The following is a 17,604-nucleotide window of genomic DNA, read 5'->3' on the forward strand; positions in this document are numbered from 1 at the left end:
TCTGAGCTACCTTAACGAAGATACTCTCGAGTTTTCAAAGAAAATTTCACATGGTGACGAGGCATTTGGCTGCCTTAAGAGAGTCATAGTACCCCTGCCTGCTGCTCCCACTTTTTTATGCCCTTTCTCTCTATCATTCTTGCTATGGCTGTCCTACAGAACCGATGGGCCACTATATGTCCAGGTTAACGTCGTCACTGTTACTCCCACTACGAGTCTCTCGAGTTAGCAAATGTACCTCGCCGGGTGACGAGGCATTTGGCTACCTTAAGAGAGTCATAGTTACTGCAGCCAGCTGCTCCCCCTTCTTTTAATCTTTCCTCCCTTTAAATCGTACTGTGGTCAGTCCTGCAGAGCGATACGCCAACACCTGTGCATGTTACCGTTGTCTGATTTACTTCAACAACGATTTCCTCGAGCATTCAAATAAATCTCGCCGAGTGGCGAGGCATTTGGCTACCTTAAGAGAGTCATAGTTACTGCTGCCAGCTGCTCGACCTACTTTCTTTCTTTCCACTCTTTAATTATTGCTGTGGTCAGTTTTGCAGGAGCAATATGCCACTACATGTAAACCTTAACATTGTCTGAGCTACCTTATCGATGATATCCTTGAGTTTTCAAAAACAATTTCACATGGTGACGAGGCATTTGGCTACCTTAAGAGAGTCATAGTTACTGCAGCCAGCTGCTCCCCCTTCTTTCAATCTTTCCTCTCTTTAATTCGTACCTTGGTGTCCTGCAGAAGCGATACGCCACCACCTGTCCATGTTACCGTTGTATCAGTTACTTCAACGACGATTTCCTCGAGTTTTCAAGTAAATTTCGCCGAGTGACGAGGCATTTGGCTACCTTAAGAGAGGCAAAGTTACTGCTGCCAGCTGCTCGACCTACATTCTTTCTTTCCACTCTTTAATTATTACTGTGGTCAGTCCTGCAGGAGCAATATGCCACTACATGTAAACCTTAACGTTGTCTGAGCTACCTTAAGGAAAATATCCTCGAGTTTTCAAAAAAAATTTTACATGGTGACGTTGCATTTGGCTACCTTAAGGGAGTCATAGTACCCCTGCCTGCTGCTCCCACTTTTCTAAGCCCTTTCTCTCTACCATTCTTGCTATGGCTGTCCTACAGAACCGATGTACCACTATATGTCCACGTTAACGTCGTCTCTGTTACTCCCACTACGAGTCTCGCGAGTTAGCAAATGTACCTCGCCGGATGACGAGGCATTTGGCTACCTTATAAGCATCATAGTTACTGCAGCCAGCTGCTCCCCCTTCTTTGAATCTTTCCTGTCTTTAATTCGTACTGTGGTCAGTCCTGCAGAGCGATACGCCACCACCTGTGCATGTTACCGTTGTCTGATTTACTTCAACGACGATTTCCTCGAGTTTGCAAATAAATCTCGCCGAGTGACGAGGCATTTGGCTACCTTAAGAGAGTCATAGTTACTGCTGCCAGCTGCTCGACCTACTTTCTTTCTTTCCACTCTTTAATTATTACTGTGGTCAGTCCCGAAGGAGCAATATGCCACTACATGTATACCTTAACGTTGTCTGAGCTACCTTAACGAAGATACTCTCGAGTTTTCAAAGAAAATTTCACATGGTGACGAGGCATTTGGCTGCCTTAAGAGAGTCATAGTACCCCTGCCAGCTGCTCCCACTTTTTTAAGCCCTTTCTCTCTATCATTCTTGCTATGGCTGTCCTACAGAACCGATGTGCCACTATATGTCCAGGTTAACGTCGTCACTGTTACTCCCACTACGAGTCTCTCGAGTTAGCAAATGTACCTCGCCGGGTGACGAGGCATTTGGCTACCTTAAGAGAGTCATAGTTACTGCAGCCAGCTGCTCCCCCTTCTTTTAATCTTTCCTCCCTTTAAATCGTACTGTGGTCAGTCCTGCAGAGCGATACGCCAACACCTGTGCATGTTACCGTTGTCTGATTTACTTCAACATCGATTTCCTCGAGTTTTCAAATAAATCTCGCCGAGTGGCGAGGCATTTGGCTACCTTAAGAGAGTCATAGTTACTGCTGCCAGCTGCTCGACCTACTTTCTTTCTTTCCACTCTTTAATTATTGCTGTGGTCAGTTTTGCAGGAGCAATATGCCACTACATGTAAATCTTAACATTGTCTGAGCTACCTTAACGATGATATCCTTGAGTTTTCAAAAACAATTTCACATGGTGACGAGGCATTTGGCTACCTTAAGAGAGTCATAGTTACTGCAGCCAGCTGCTCCCCCTTCTTTGAATCTTTCCTCTCTTTAATTCGTACCTTGGTGTCCTGCAGAAGCGATACGCCACCACCTGTCCATGTTACCGTTGTCTGCGTTACTTCAACAACGATTTCCTCAAGTTTTCAAATAAATTTCGCCGAGTGACGAGGCATTTGGCTACCTTAAGAGAGTCATAGTTACTGCTGCCAGCTGCTCGACCTACTTTCATTCTTTCCAATCATTAATTATTACTGTGGTCAGTCCTGCAGGAGCAATATGCCACTACATGTAAACCTTAACGTTGTCTGAGCTACCTTAAGGAAAATATCCTCGAGTTTTCAAAAAAAATTTTACATGGTGACGTTGCATTTGGCTACCTTAAGGGAGTCATAGTACCCCTGCCTGCTGCTCCCACTTTTCTAAGCCCTTTCTCTCTACCATTCTTGCTATGGCTGTCCTACAGAACCGATGTACCACTATATGTCCACGTTAACGTCGTCTCTGTTACTCCCACTACGAGTCTCTCGAGTTAGCAAATGTACCTCGCCGGATGACGAGGCATTTGGCTACCTTATAAGCATCATAGTTACTGCAGCCAGCTGCTCCCCCTTCTTTGAATCTTTCCTGTCTTTAATTCGTACTGTGGTCAGTCCTGCAGAAGCGATACGCCACCACCTGTCCATGTTACCGTTGTCTGCGTTACTTCAACAACGATTTCCTCAAGTTTTCAAATAAATTTCGCCGAGTGACGAGGCATTTGGCTACCTTAAGAGAGTCATAGTTACTGCTGCCAGCTGCTCGACCTACTTTCATTCTTTCCACTCATTAATTATTACTGTGGTCAGTCCTGCAGGAGCAGTATGCCACTACATGTAAACCTTAACGTTGTCTGAGCTACCTTAACGACGATATTCTCCAGTTTTCAAAAAAAATTTCACATGGTGACGAGGCATTTGGCTGCCTTCAGAGAGTCATAGTACCCCTGCCTGCTGCTCCCACTTTTCTAAGCCCATTCTCTCGATCATTCTTGCTATGGCTGTCCTACAGAACCGATGTGCCTCTATATGTCCACGTTAACGTCGTCACTGTTACTCCCACTACGAGTCTCTCGAGTTAGCAAATGTACCTCGCCGGGTGACGAGGCATTTGGCAACCTTAAGAGAGTCATAGTTACTGCAGCCAGCTGCTCCCCCTTCTTTGATACTTTCCTCCCTTTAAATCGTACTGTGGTCAGTCCTGCAGAGCGATACGCCACCACCTGTGCATGTTACCGTTGTCTGATTTACTTCAACGACTATTTCCTCGAGTTTTCTAATAAATCTCGCCGAGTGACGAGGCATTTGGCTACCTTAAGAGAGTCATAGTTACTGCTGCCAGCTGCTCGACCTACTTTCTTTCTTTCCAAACACTAATTATTACTGTGGTCAGTCCTGCAGGAGCAATATGCCACTACATGAAAACCTAAACGTTGCCTGAGCTACCTTAACTAAGATATTCTCGAGTTTTCAAAAACAATTTCACATGGTGACGAGGCATTTGGCTACCTTAAGAGAGTCATAGTTACTGCAGCCAGCTGCTCCCCCTTCTTTGAATCTTTCCTCCCTTTAAATCGTACTGTGGTCAGTCCTGCAGAGCGATACGCCACCACCTGTGCATGTTACCGTTGTCTGATTTACTTCAACGACGATTTCCTCGAGTTTTCAAATAAATCTCGCCGAGTGACGAGGCATTTGGCTACCTTAAGAGAGTCATAGTTACTGCTGCCAGCTGCTCGACCTACTTTCTTTCTTTCCACTCTTTAATTATTACTGTGGTCAGTCCTGAAGGAGCAGTATGCCACTACATGTAAACCTTAACGTTGTCTGAGCTACCTTAACGAGGATACTCTCGAGTTTTCAAAAAAAATTTCACATGGTGACGAGGCATTTGGCTGCCTTAAGAGAGTCATAGTACCCCTGCCTGCTGCTCCCACTTTTTTAAGCCCTTTCTCTCTATCATTCTTGCTATGGCTGTCCTACAGAACCAATGTGCCACTATATGTCCAGGTTAACGTCGTCACTGTTACTCCCACTACGAGTCTCTCGAGTTAGCAAATGTACCTCGCCGGGTGACGAGGCATTTTCTACCTTAAGAGAGTCATAGTTACTGCAGCCAGCTGCTCCCCCTTCTTTGAATCTTTCCTGTCTTTAATTCGTACTGTGGTCAGTCCTGCAGAAGCGATTCGCCACCACCTGTCCATGTTACCGTTGTCTGAGTTACTTCAACAACGATTTCCTCGAGTTTTCAAATAAATTTCGCCGAGTGACGAGGCATTTGGCTACCTTAAGAGAGTCATAGTTACTGCAGCCAGCTGCTCCCCCTTCTTTGAATCTTTCCTCTCTCTAATTCGTACCTTGGTGTCCTGCAGAAGCGATACGCCACCACCTGTATATGTTACCGTTGTCTGAGTTACTTCGACGACGATTTCCTCGAGTTTTCAATTAAATTTCGCCCAGTGACGAGGCATTTGGCTACCTTAAGAAAGTCATAGTTACTGCTGCCAGCTGCTCGACCTACTCTCATTCTTTCCACTCATTATTTATTACTGTGGTCAGTCCTGCAGGAGCAATATGCCACTACATGTAAACCTTAACGTTGTCTGAGCTACCTTAACGAAGATATTCTCGAGTTTTCAAAATATATTTCACATGGTAACGGGGCATTTGGCTGCCTTAAGAGAGTCATAGTACCCCTGCCTGCTGCTCACACTTTTCTAAGCCCATTTTCTCTATCATTCTTGCTATGGCTGTCCTACAGAACCGATGTTCCACTATATGTCCACGTTAACGTCGTCACTGTTACTCCCACTACGAGTCTCTCGAGTTAGCAAATGTACCTCGCCGGGTGACGAGGCATTTGGCTACCTTAAGAGAGTCATAGTTACTGCAGCCAGCTGCTCCCCCTTCTTTGAATCTTTCCTCCCTTTAAATCGTACTGTGGTCAGTCCTGCAGAGCGATACGCCACCACCTGTGCATGTTACCGTTGTCTGAGTTACTTCGATGACGATTTCCTCGAGTTTTCAAATAAATTTCGCCGAGTAACAAGGTATTTGGCTACCTTAAGAGACTCATAGTTACTGCTGCCAGCTGCTCGACCTACTTTCTTTCTTTCCACTCTTTAATTATTACTGTGGTCAGTCCTGCAGGAGCAATATGCCACTACATGTAAACCTTAACGTTGTCTGAGCTACCTTATCGAAGATATCCTCGAGTTTTCAAAAAAAATTTCACATGGTGACGAGGCATTTGGCTACCTTAAGAGAGTCATAGTACTCCTGCCCGCTGCTCCCACTTTTCTAAGCCCATTCTCTCTATCATTCTTGCCATCGCCTGTCCTACGGAACCGATGTGCCACTATATGTCCACGTTAACGTCGTCACTGTTACTCCCACTACGAGTCTCTCGAGTTAGCAAATGTACCTTGCCGGGTGACGAGGCATTTGCTACCTTAAGAGAGTCATAGTTACTGCAGCCAGCTGCTCCCCCTTCTTTGAATCTTTCCTGTCTTTAATTCGTACTGTGGTCAGTCCTGCAGGAGCAATATGCCACTACATGTAAACCTTAACGTTGTCTGAGCTACCTTAACGAAGATATTCTCGAGTTTTCAAAATATATTTCACATGGTAACGGGGCATTTGGCTGCCTTAAGAGAGTCATAGTACCCCTGCCTGCTGCTCACACTTTTCTAAGCCCATTTTCTCTATCATTCTTGCTATGGCTGTCCTACAGAACCGATGTTCCACTATATGTCCACGTTAACGTCGTCACTGTTACTCCCACTACGAGTCTCTCGAGTTAGCAAATGTACCTCGCCGGGTGACGAGGCATTTGGCTACCTTAAGAGAGTCATAGTTACTGCAGCCAGCTGCTCCCCCTTCTTTGAATCTTTCCTCCCTTTAAATCGTACTGTGGTCAGTCCTGCAGAGCGATACGCCACCACCTGTGCATGTTACCGTTGTCTGAGTTACTTCGATGACGATTTCCTCGAGTTTTCAAATAAATTTCGCCGAGTGACGAGGTATTTGGCTACCTTAAGAGACTCATAGTTACTGCTGCCAGCTGCTCGACCTACTTTCTTTCTTTCCACTCTTTAATTATTACTGTGGTCAGTCCTGCAGTAGCAATATGCCACTACATGTAAACCTTAACGTTGTCTGAGCTACCTTATCGAAGATATCCTCGAGTTTTCAAAAAAAATTTCACATGGTGACGAGGCATTTGGCTACCTTAAGAGAGTCATAGTTACTGCAGCCAGCTGCTCCCCCTTCTTTGAATCTTTCCTCCCTTTAAATCGTACTGTGGTCAGTCCTGCAGAGCGATACGCCACCACCTGTGCATGTTACCGTTGTCTGATTTACTTCAACGACGATTTCCTCGAGTTTTCAAATAAATCTCGCCGAGTGACGAGGCATTTGGGTACCTTAAGAGAGTCATAGTTACTGCTGCCAGCTGCTCGACCTACTTTCTTTCTTTCCACTCATTAATTATTACTGTGGTCAGTCCTGCAGGAGCAATATGCCACTACATGTAAACCTAAACGTTGTCTGAGCTACCTTAACTAAGATATTCTCGAGTTTTCCAAAACAGTTTCACATGGTGACGAGGCATTTGGCTACCTTAAGAGAGTCATAGTACCCCTGCCTGCTGCTCCCACTTTTCTATGCCCATTCTCTCTATCATTCTTGCTATGGCTGTCCTACACAACCGATGTGCCACTATATGTCCACGTTAACGTCGTCTCTGTTACTCCCACTACGAGTCTCTCGAGTTAGCAAATGTACCTCGCCGGGTGACGAGGCATTTGGCTACCTTAAGAGAGTCATAGTTACTGCAGCCAGCTGCACCCCCTTCTTTCAATCTTTCCTCCCTTTAAATCGTACTGTGGTCAGTCCTGCAGAGCGATACGCCACCACCTGTGCATGTTACCGTTGTCTGATTTACTTCAACGACGATTTCCTCGAGTTTTCAAATAAATCTCGCCGAGTGACGAGGCATTTGGCTACCTTAAGAGAGTCATAGCTACTGCTGCCAGCTGCTCGACCTACTTTCTTTCTTTCCACTCTTTAATTATTACTGTGGTCAGTCCTGCAGGAGCAATATGCCACTACATGTAAACCTTAACGTTGTCTGAGCTACCTTATCGAAGATATCCTCGAGTTTTCAAAAAAAATTTCACATGGTGACGAGGCATTTGGCTACCTTAAGAGAGTCATAGTACTCCTGCCTGCTGCTCCCACTTTTCTAAGCCCATTCTCTCTATCATTCTTGCTATTGCCTGTCCTACGGAACCGATGTGCCACTATATGTCCACGTTAACGTCGTCACTGTTACTCCCACTACGAGTCTCTCGAGTTAGCAAATGTTCCTCGCCGGATGACGAGGCATTTCGCTACCTTGAGAGAGTCATAGCTACTGCAGCCAGCTGCTCCCCTTTCTTTGAATCTTTCCTCTCTTTAATTCGTACTGTGGTGTCCTGCAGATGCGATACGCCACCACCTGTCCATGTTACCGTTGTCTGAGTTACTTCAACGACGATTTCCTCGAGTTTTCAAATTAATTTCGCCGAGTGACAAGGCATTTGGCTACCTCAAGAGAGTCATAGTTACTGCTGCCAGCTGCTCGACCTACTTTCTTTCTTTCCAATCACTAATTATTACTGTGGTCAGTCCTGCAGGAGCAATATGCCACTACATGTAAACCTAAACGTTGTCTGAGCTACCTTAACTAAGATATTATCGAGTTTTCAAAAACAATTTCACATGGTGACGAGGCATTTGGCTACCTTAAGAGAGTCATAGTTACTGCTGCCAGCTGCTCCCCCTTCTTTGAATCTTTCCTCCCTTTAAATCGTACTGAGGTCAGTCCTGCAGAAGCGATACGCCACCACCTGTCCATGTTACCGTTGTCTGCGTTACTTCAACAACGATTTCCTCAAGTTTTCAAATAAATTTCGCCGAGTGACGAGGCATTTGGCTACCTTAAGAGAGTCATAGTTACTGCTGCCAGCTGCTCGACCTACTTTCATTCTTTCCACTCATTAATTATTACTGTGGTCAGTCCTGCAGGAGCAGTATGCCACTACATGTAAACCTAAACGTTGTCTGAGCTACCTTAACTAAGATATTCTCCAGTTTTCAAAAAAAATTTCACATGGTGACGAGGCATTTGGCTGCCTTCAGAGAGTCATAGTACCCCTGCCTGCTGCTCCCACTTTTCTAAGCCCATTCTCTCGATCATTCTTGCTATGGCTGTCCTACAGAACCGATGTGCCACTATATGTCCACGTTAACGTCGTCACTGTTACTCCCACTACGAGTCTCTCGAGTTAGCAAATGTATCTCGCCGGGTGACGAGGCATTTGGCTACCTTAAGAGAGTCATAGTTACTGCAGCCAGCTGCTCCCCCTTCTTTGATACTTTCCTCCCTTTAAATCGTACTGTGGTCAGTCCTGCAGAGCGTTACGCCACCACCTGTGCATGTTACCGTTGTCTGATTTACTTCAACGACTATTTCCTCGAGTTTTCAAATAAATTTCGCCGAGTGACAAGGCATTTGGCTACCTTAAGAGAGTCATAGTTACTGCTGCCAGCTGCTCGACCTACTTTCTTTCTTTCCAATCACTAATTATTACTGTGGTCAGTCCTGCAGGAGCAATATGCCACTACATGTAAACCTAAACGTTGCCTGAGCTACCTTAACTAAGATATTCTCGAGTTTTCAAAAACAATTTCACATGGTGACGAGGCATTTGGCTACCTTAAGAGAGTCATAGTTACTGCAGCCAGCTGCTCCCCCTTCTTTGAATCTTTCCTCCCTTTAAATCGTACTGTGGTCAGTCCTGCAGAGCGATACGCCACCACCTGTGCATGTTACCGTTGTCTGATTTACTTCAACGACGATTTCCTCGAGTTTGCAAATAAATCTCGCCGAGTGACGAGGCATTTGGCTACCTTAAGAGAGTCATAGTTACTGCTGCCAGCTGCTCGACCTTATTTCTTTCTTTCCACTCTTTAATTATTACTGTGGTCAGTCCCGAAGGAGCAATATGCCACTACATGTAAACCTTAACGTTGTCTGAGCTACCTTAACGAAGATACTCTCGAGTTTTCAAAGAAAATTTCGTATGGTGACGAGGCATTTGGCTGCCTTAAGAGAGTCATAGTACCCCTGCCTGCTGCTCCCACTTTTTTAAGCCCTTTCTCTCTAACATTCTTGCTATGGCTGTCCTACAGAACCGATGTGCCACTATATGTCCAGGTTAACGTCGTCACTGTTACTCCCTCTACGAGTCTCTCGAGTTAGCAAATGTACCTCGCCGGGTGACGAGGCATTTGGCTACCTTAAGAGAGTCATAGTTACTGCAGCCAGCTGCTCCCCCTTCTTTTAATCTTTCCTCCCTTTAAATCGTACTGTGGTCAGTCCTGCAGAGCGATACGCCAACACCTGTGCATGTTACCGTTGTCTGATTTACTTCAACAACGATTTCCTCGAGTTTTCAAATAAATCTCGCCGAGTGGCGAGGCATTTGGCTACCTTAAGAGAGTCATAGTTACTGCTGCCAGCTGCTCGACCTACTTTCTTTCTTCCCACTCTTTAATTATTGCTGTGGTCAGTTTTGCAGGAGCAATATGCCACTACATGTAAACCTTAACATTGTCTGAGCTACCTTATCGATGATATCCTTGAGTTTTCAAAAACAATTTCACATGGTGACGAGGCATTTGGCTACCTTAAGAGAGTCATAGTTACTGCAGCCAGCTGCTCCCCCTTCTTTGAATCTTTCCTCTCTTTAATTCGTACCTTGGTGTCCTGCAGAAGCGATACGCCACCACCTGTCCATGTTACCGTTGTATCAGTTACTTCAACGACGATTTCCTCGAGTTTTCAAGTAAATTTCGCCGAGTGACGAGGCATTTGGCTACCTTAAGAGAGGCAAAGTTACTGCTGCCAGCTGCTCGACCTACATTCTTTCTTTCCACTCTTTAATTATTACTGTGGTCAGTCCTGCAGGAGCAATATGCCACTACATGTAAACCTTAACGTTGTCTGAGCTACCTTAAGGAAAATATCCTCGAGTTTTCAAAAAAAATTTTACATGGTGACGTTGCATTTGGCTACCTTAAGGGAGTCATAGTACCCCTGCCTGCTGCTCCCACTTTTCTAAGCCCTTTCTCTCTACCATTCTTGCTATGGCTGTCCTACAGAACCGATGTACCACTATATGTCCACGTTAACGTCGTCTCTGTTACTCCCACTACGAGTCTCTCGAGTTAGCAAATGTACCTCGCCGGATGACGAGGCATTTGGCTACCTTATAAGCATCATAGTTACTGCAGCCAGCTGCTCCCCCTTCTTTGAATCTTTCCTGTCTTTAATTCGTACTGTGGTCAGTCCTGCAGAAGCGATACGCCACCACCTGTCCATGTTACCGTTGTCTGCGTTACTTCAACAACGATTTCCTCAAGTTTTCAAATAAATTTCGCCGAGTGACGAGGCATTTGGCTACCTTAAGAGAGTCATAGTTACTGCTGCCAGCTGCTCGACCTACTTTCATTCTTTCCACTCATTAATTATTACTGTGGTCAGTCCTGCAGGAGCAGTATGCCACTACATGTAAACCTTAACGTTGTCTGAGCTACCTTAACGACGATATTCTCCAGTTTTCAAAAAAAATTTCACATGGTGACGAGGCATTTGGCTGCCTTCAGAGAGTCATAGTACCCCTGCCTGCTGCTCCCACTTTTCTAAGCCCATTCTCTCGATCATTCTTGCTATGGCTGTCCTACAGAACCGATGTGCCTCTATATGTCCACGTTAACGTCGTCACTGTTACTCCCACTACGAGTCTCTCGAGTTAGCAAATGTACCTCGCCGGGTGACGAGGCATTTGGCAACCTTAAGAGAGTCATAGTTACTGCAGCCAGCTGCTCCCCCTTCTTTGATACTTTCCTCCCTTTAAATCGTACTGTGGTCAGTCCTGCAGAGCGATACGCCACCACCTGTGCATGTTACCGTTGTCTGATTTACTTCAACGACTATTTCCTCGAGTTTTCAAATAAATCTCGCCGAGTGACGAGGCATTTGGCTACCTTAAGAGAGTCATAGTTACTGCTGCCAGCTGCTCGACCTACTTTCTTTCTTTCCAAACACTAATTATTACTGTGGTCAGTCCTGCAGGAGCAATATGCCACTACATGAAAACCTAAACGTTGCCTGAGCTACCTTAACTAAGATATTCTCGAGTTTTCAAAAACAATTTCACATGGTGACGAGGCATTTGGCTACCTTAAGAGAGTCATAGTTACTGCAGCCAGCTGCTCCCCCTTCTTTGAATCTTTCCTCCCTTTAAATCGTACTGTGGTCAGTCCTGCAGAGCGATACGCCACCACCTGTGCATGTTACCGTTGTCTGATTTACTTCAACGACGATTTCCTCGAGTTTTCAAATAAATCTCGCCGAGTGACGAGGCATTTGGCTACCTTAAGAGAGTCATAGTTACTGCTGCCAGCTGCTCGACCTACTTTCTTTCTTTCCACTCTTTAATTATTACTGTGGTCAGTCCTGAAGGAGCAGTATGCCACTACATGTAAACCTTAACGTTGTCTGAGCTACCTTAACGAAGATACTCTCGAGCTTTCAAAAAAAATTTCACATGGTGACGAGGCGTTTGGCTGCCTTAAGAGAGTCATAGTACCCCTGCCTGCTGCTCCCACTTTTTTAAGCCCTTTCTCTCTATCATTCTTGCTATGGCTGTCCTACAGAACCAATGTGCCACTATATGTCCAGGTTAACGTCGTCACTGTTACTCCCACTACGAGTCTCTCGAGTTAGCAAATGTACCACGCCGGGTGACGAGGCATTTTCTACCTTAAGAGAGTCATAGTTACTGCAGCCAGCTGCTCCCCCTTCTTTGAATCTTTCCTGTCTTTAATTCGTACTGTGGTCAGTCCTGCAGAAGCGATTCGCCACCACCTGTCCATGTTACCGTTGTCTGTGTTACTTCAACAACGATTTCCTCGAGTTTTTAAATAAATCTCGCCGGGTGACGAGGCATTTGGCTACCTTAAGAGAGTCATAGTTACTGCAGCCAGCTGCTCCCCCTTCTTTGAATCTTTCCTCCCTTTAAATCGTACTGTGGTCAGTCCTGCAGAGCGATACGCCACCACCTGTGCATGTTACCGTTGTCTGAGTTACTTCGATGACGATTTCCTCGAGTTTTCAAATAAATTTCGCCGAGTAACAAGGTATTTGGCTACCTTAAGAGACTCATAGTTACTGCTGCCAGCTGCTCGACCTACTTTCTTTCTTTCCACTCTTTAATTATTACTGTGGTCAGTCCTGCAGGAACAATATGCCACTACATGTAAACCTTAACGTTGTCTGAGCTACCTTATCGAATATATCCTCGAGTTTTCAAAAAAAATTTCAAATGGTGACGAGGCATTTGGCTACCTTAAGAGAGTCATAGTACTCCTGCCCGCTGCTCCCACTTTTCTAAGCCCATTCTCTCTATCATTCTTGCCATCGCCTGTCCTACGGAACCGATGTGCCACTATATGTCCACGTTAACGTCGTCACTGTTACTCCCACTACGAGTCTCTCGAGTTAGCAAATGTACCTTGCCGGGTGACGAGGCATTTGGCTACCTTAAGAGAGTCATAGTTACTGCAGCCAGCTGCTCCCCCTTCTTTGAATCTTTCCTCCCTTTAAATCGTACTGTGGTCAGTCCTGCAGAGCGATACGCCACCACCTGTGCATGTTACCGTTGTCTGATTTACTTCAACGACGATTTCCTCGAGTTTTCAAATAAATCTCGCCGAGTGACGAGGCATTTAAGTACCTTAAGAGAGTCATAGTTACTGCTGCCAGCTGCTCGACCTACTTTCTTTCTTTCCACTCATTAATTATTACTGTGGTCAGTCCTGCAGGAGCAATATGCCACTACATGTAAACCTAAACGTTGTCTGAGCTACCTTAACTAAGATATTCTCGAGTTTTCAAAAACAATTTCACATGGTGACGAGGCATTTGGCTACCTTAAGAGAGTCATAGTACCCCTGCCTGTTGCTCCCACTTTTCTAAGCCCATTCTCTCTATCATTCTTGCTATGGCTGTCCTACACAACCGATGTGCCACTATATGTCCACGTTAACGTCGTCTCTGTTACTCCCACTACGAGTCTCTCGAGTTAGCAAATGTACCTCGCCGGGTGACGAGGCATTTGGCTACCTTAAGAGAGTCAAAGTTACTGCAGCCAGCTGCTCCCCCTTCTTTGAATCTTTCCTCCCGTTAAATCGTACTGTGGTCAGTCCTGCAGAGCGATACGCCACCACCTGTGCATGTAACCGTTGTCTGATTTACTTCAACGACGATTTCCTCGAGTTTTCAAATAAATCTCGCCGAGTGACGAGGCATTTGGCTACCTTAAGAGAGTCATAGTTACTGCTGCCAGCTGCTCGACCTACTTTCTTTCTTTCCACTCTTTAATTATTACTGTGGTCAGTCCTGCAGGACCAATATGCCACTACATGTAAACCTTAACGTTGTCTGAGCTACCTTATCGAAGATATCCTCGAGTTTTCAAAAAAAATTTCACATGGTGACGAGGCATTTGGCTACCTTAAGAGAGTCATAGTACTCCTGCCTGCTGCTCCCACTTTTCTAAGCCCATTCTCTCTATCATTCTTGCTATTGCCTGTCCTACGGAACCGATGTGCCACTATATGTCCAAGTTAACGTCGTCACTGTTACTCCCACTACGAGTCTCTCGAGTTAGCAAATGTTCCTCGCCGGATGACGAGGCATTTCGCTACCTTGAGAGAGTCATAGCTACTGCAGCCAGCTGCTCCCCCTTCTTTGAATCTTTCCTCTCTTTAATTCGTACTGTGGTGTCCTGCAGATGCGATACGCCACCACCTGTCCATGTTACCGTTGTCTGAGTTACTTCAACGACGATTTCCTCGAGTTTTCAAATTAATTTCGCCGAGTGACAAGGCATTTGGCTACCTCAAGAGAGTCATAGTTACTGCTGCCAGCTGCTCGACCTACTTTCTTTCTTTCCAATCACTAATTATTACTGTGGTCAGTCCTGCAGGAGCAATATGCCACTACATGTAAACCTAAACGTTGTCTGAGCTACCTTAACTAAGATATTCTCGAGTTCAAAAACAATTTCACATGGTGACGAGGCATTTGGCTACCTTAAGAGAGTCTTAGTACCCCTGCCTGCTGCTCCCACTTTTCTAAGCCCATTCTCTCTATAATTCTTGCTATGGCCTGTCCTACGGAACCGATGTGCCACTATATGTCCTCGTTAACGTCGTCACTGTTACTCCCACTACGAGTCTCTCGAGTTAGCAAATGTACCTCGCCGGGTGACGAGGCATTTGGCTACCTTAAGAGAGTCATAGTTACTGCAGCCAGCTGCTCCCCCTTCTTTGAATCTTTCCTCTCTTTAATTCGTACTGTGGTGTAATGCAGAAGCGATATGCCACCACCTGTCCATGTTACCGTTGCCTGAGTTACTTCAACGACGATTTCCTCGAGTTTTCAAATAAATTTCGCCGAGTGACGAGGCATTTGGCTACCTTAAGAGAGTCATAGTTACTGCTGCCAGCTGCTCGACCTACTTTCTTTCTTTCCACTCATTAATTATTACTGTGGTCAGTCCTGCAGGAGCAACATGCCACTACATGTAAACCTTAACGTTGTCTGAGCTACCTTAACGGAGATATTCTCGAGTTTCCAAAAAAAATTTCACATGGTGACGATGCATTTGGCTACCTTAAGGGAGTCATAGTACCCCTGCCTGCTGCTCCCACTTTTCTAAGCCCATTCTCTCTATCATTCTTGCTATTGCCTGTCCTACGGAACCGATGTGCCACTATATGTCCACGTTAACGTCGTCTCTGTTACTCCCACTACGAGTCTCTCGAGTTAGCAAATGTACCTCGCCGGATGACGAGGCATTTGGCTACATTATAAGCGTCATAGTTACTGCAGCCAGCTGCTCCCCCTTCTTTGAATCTTTCCTGTCTTTAATTCGTACTGTGGTCAGTCCTGCAGGAGCAATATGCCACTGCATGTAAACCTTAACGTTGTCTGAGCTACCTTAACGAAGATATTCTCGAGATTTCAAAAAAAATTTCACATGGTGACGGGGCATTTGGCTGCCTTAAGAGAGTCATAGTACCAATGCCTGCTGCTCCCACTTTTCTAAGCCCATTCTCTCTATCATTCTTGCTATGGCTGTCCTACAGAACCGATGTTCCACTATATGTCCACGTTAACGTCGTCACTGTTACTCCCACTACGAGTCTCTCGAGTTAGCAAATGTACCTCGCCGGGTGACGAGGCATTTGGCTACCTTAAGAGAGTCATAATTACTGCAGCCAGCTGCTCCCCCTTCTTTGAATCTTTCCTCCCTTTAAATCGTACTGTGGTCAGTCCTGCAGAGCGATACGCCACCACCTGTGCATGTTACCGTTGTCTGAGTTACTTCGATGACGATTTCCTCGAGTTTTCAAATAAATTTCGCCGAGTGACGAGGTATTTGGCTACCTTAAGAGACTCATAGTTACTGCTGCCAGCTGCTCGACCTACTTTCTTTCTTTCCACTCTTTAATTATTACTGTGGTCAGTCCTGCAGGAGCAATATGCCACTACATGTAAACCTTAACGTTGTCTGAGCTACCTTATCGAAGATATCCTCGAGTTTTCAAAAAAAATTTCACATGGTGACGAGGCATTTGGCTACCTTAAGAGAGTCATAGTTACTGCAGCCAGCTGCTCCCCCTTCTTTGAATCTTTCCTCCCTTTAAATCGTACTGTGGTCAGTCCTGCAGAGCGATACGCCACCACCTGTGCATGTTACCGTTGTCTGATTTACTTCAACGACGATTTCCTCGAGTTTTCAAATAAATCTCGCCGAGTGACGAGGCATTTGGGTACCTTAAGAGAGTCATAGTTACTGCTGCCAGCTGCTCGACCTACTTTCTTTCTTTCCACTCATTAATTATTACTGTGGTCAGTCCTGCAGGAGCAATATGCCACTACATGTAAACCTAAACGTTGTCTGAGCTACCTTAACTAAGATATTCTCGAGTTTTCAAAAACAATTTCACATGGTGACGAGGCATTTGGCTACCTTAAGAGAGTCATAGTACCCCTGCCTGCTGCTCCCACTTTTCTATGCCCATTCTCTCTATCATTCTTGCTATGGCTGTCCTACACAACCGATGTGCCACTATATGTCCACGTTAACGTCGTCTCTGTTACTCCCACTACGAGTCTCTCGAGTTAGCAAATGTACCTCGCCGGGTGACGAGGCATTTGGCTACCTTAAGAGAGTCATAGTTACAGCAGCCAGCTGCTCCCCCTTCTTTCAATCTTTCCTCCCTTTAAATCGTACTGTGGTCAGTCCTGCAGAGCGATACGCCACCACCTGTGCATGTTACCGTTGTCTGATTTACTTCAACGACGATTTCCTCGAGTTTTCGAATAAATCTCGCCGAGTGACGAGGCATTTGGCTACCTTAAGAGAGTCATAGCTACTGCTGCCAGCTGCTCGACCTACTTTCTTTCTTTCCACTCTTTAACTATTACTGTGGTCAGTCCTGCAGGAGCAATATGCCACTACATGTAAACCTTAACGTTGTCTGAGCTACCTTATCGAAGATATCCTCGAGTTTTCAAAAAAAATTTCACATGGTGACGAGGCATTTGGCTACCTTAAGAGAGTCATAGTACTCCTGCCTGCTGCTCCCACTTTTCTAAGCCCATTCTCTCTATCATTCTTGCTATTGCCTGTCCTACGGAACCGATGTGCCACTATATGTCCACGTTAACGTCGTCACTGTTACTCCCACTACGAGTCTCTCGAGTTAGCAAATGTTCCTCGCCGGATGACGAGGCATTTCGCTACCTTGAGACAGTCATAGCTACTGCAGCCAGCTGCTCCCCCTTCTTTGAATCTTTCCTCTCTTTAATTCGTACTGTGGCGTCCTGCAGATGCGATACGCCACCACCTGTCCATGTTACCGTTGTCTGAGTTACTTCAACGACGATTTCCTCGAGTTTTCAAATTAATTTCGCCGAGTGACAAGGCATTTGGCTACCTCAAGAGAGTCATAGTTACTGCTGCCAGCTGCTCGACCTACTTTCTTTCTTTCCAATCACTAATTATTACTGTGGTCAGTCCTGCAGGAGCAATATGAAACTACATGTAAACCTAAACGTTGTCTGAGCTACCTTAACTAAGATATTATCGAGTTTTCAAAAACAATTTCACATGGTGACGATGCATTTGGCTACCTTAAGAGAGTCATAGTTTCTGCAGCCAGC

This window comes from Schistocerca serialis, unplaced genomic scaffold (assembly GCF_023864345.2).
Source record: "Schistocerca serialis cubense isolate TAMUIC-IGC-003099 unplaced genomic scaffold, iqSchSeri2.2 HiC_scaffold_1362, whole genome shotgun sequence".
NCBI lineage: Eukaryota > Metazoa > Arthropoda > Insecta > Orthoptera > Acrididae > Schistocerca > Schistocerca serialis.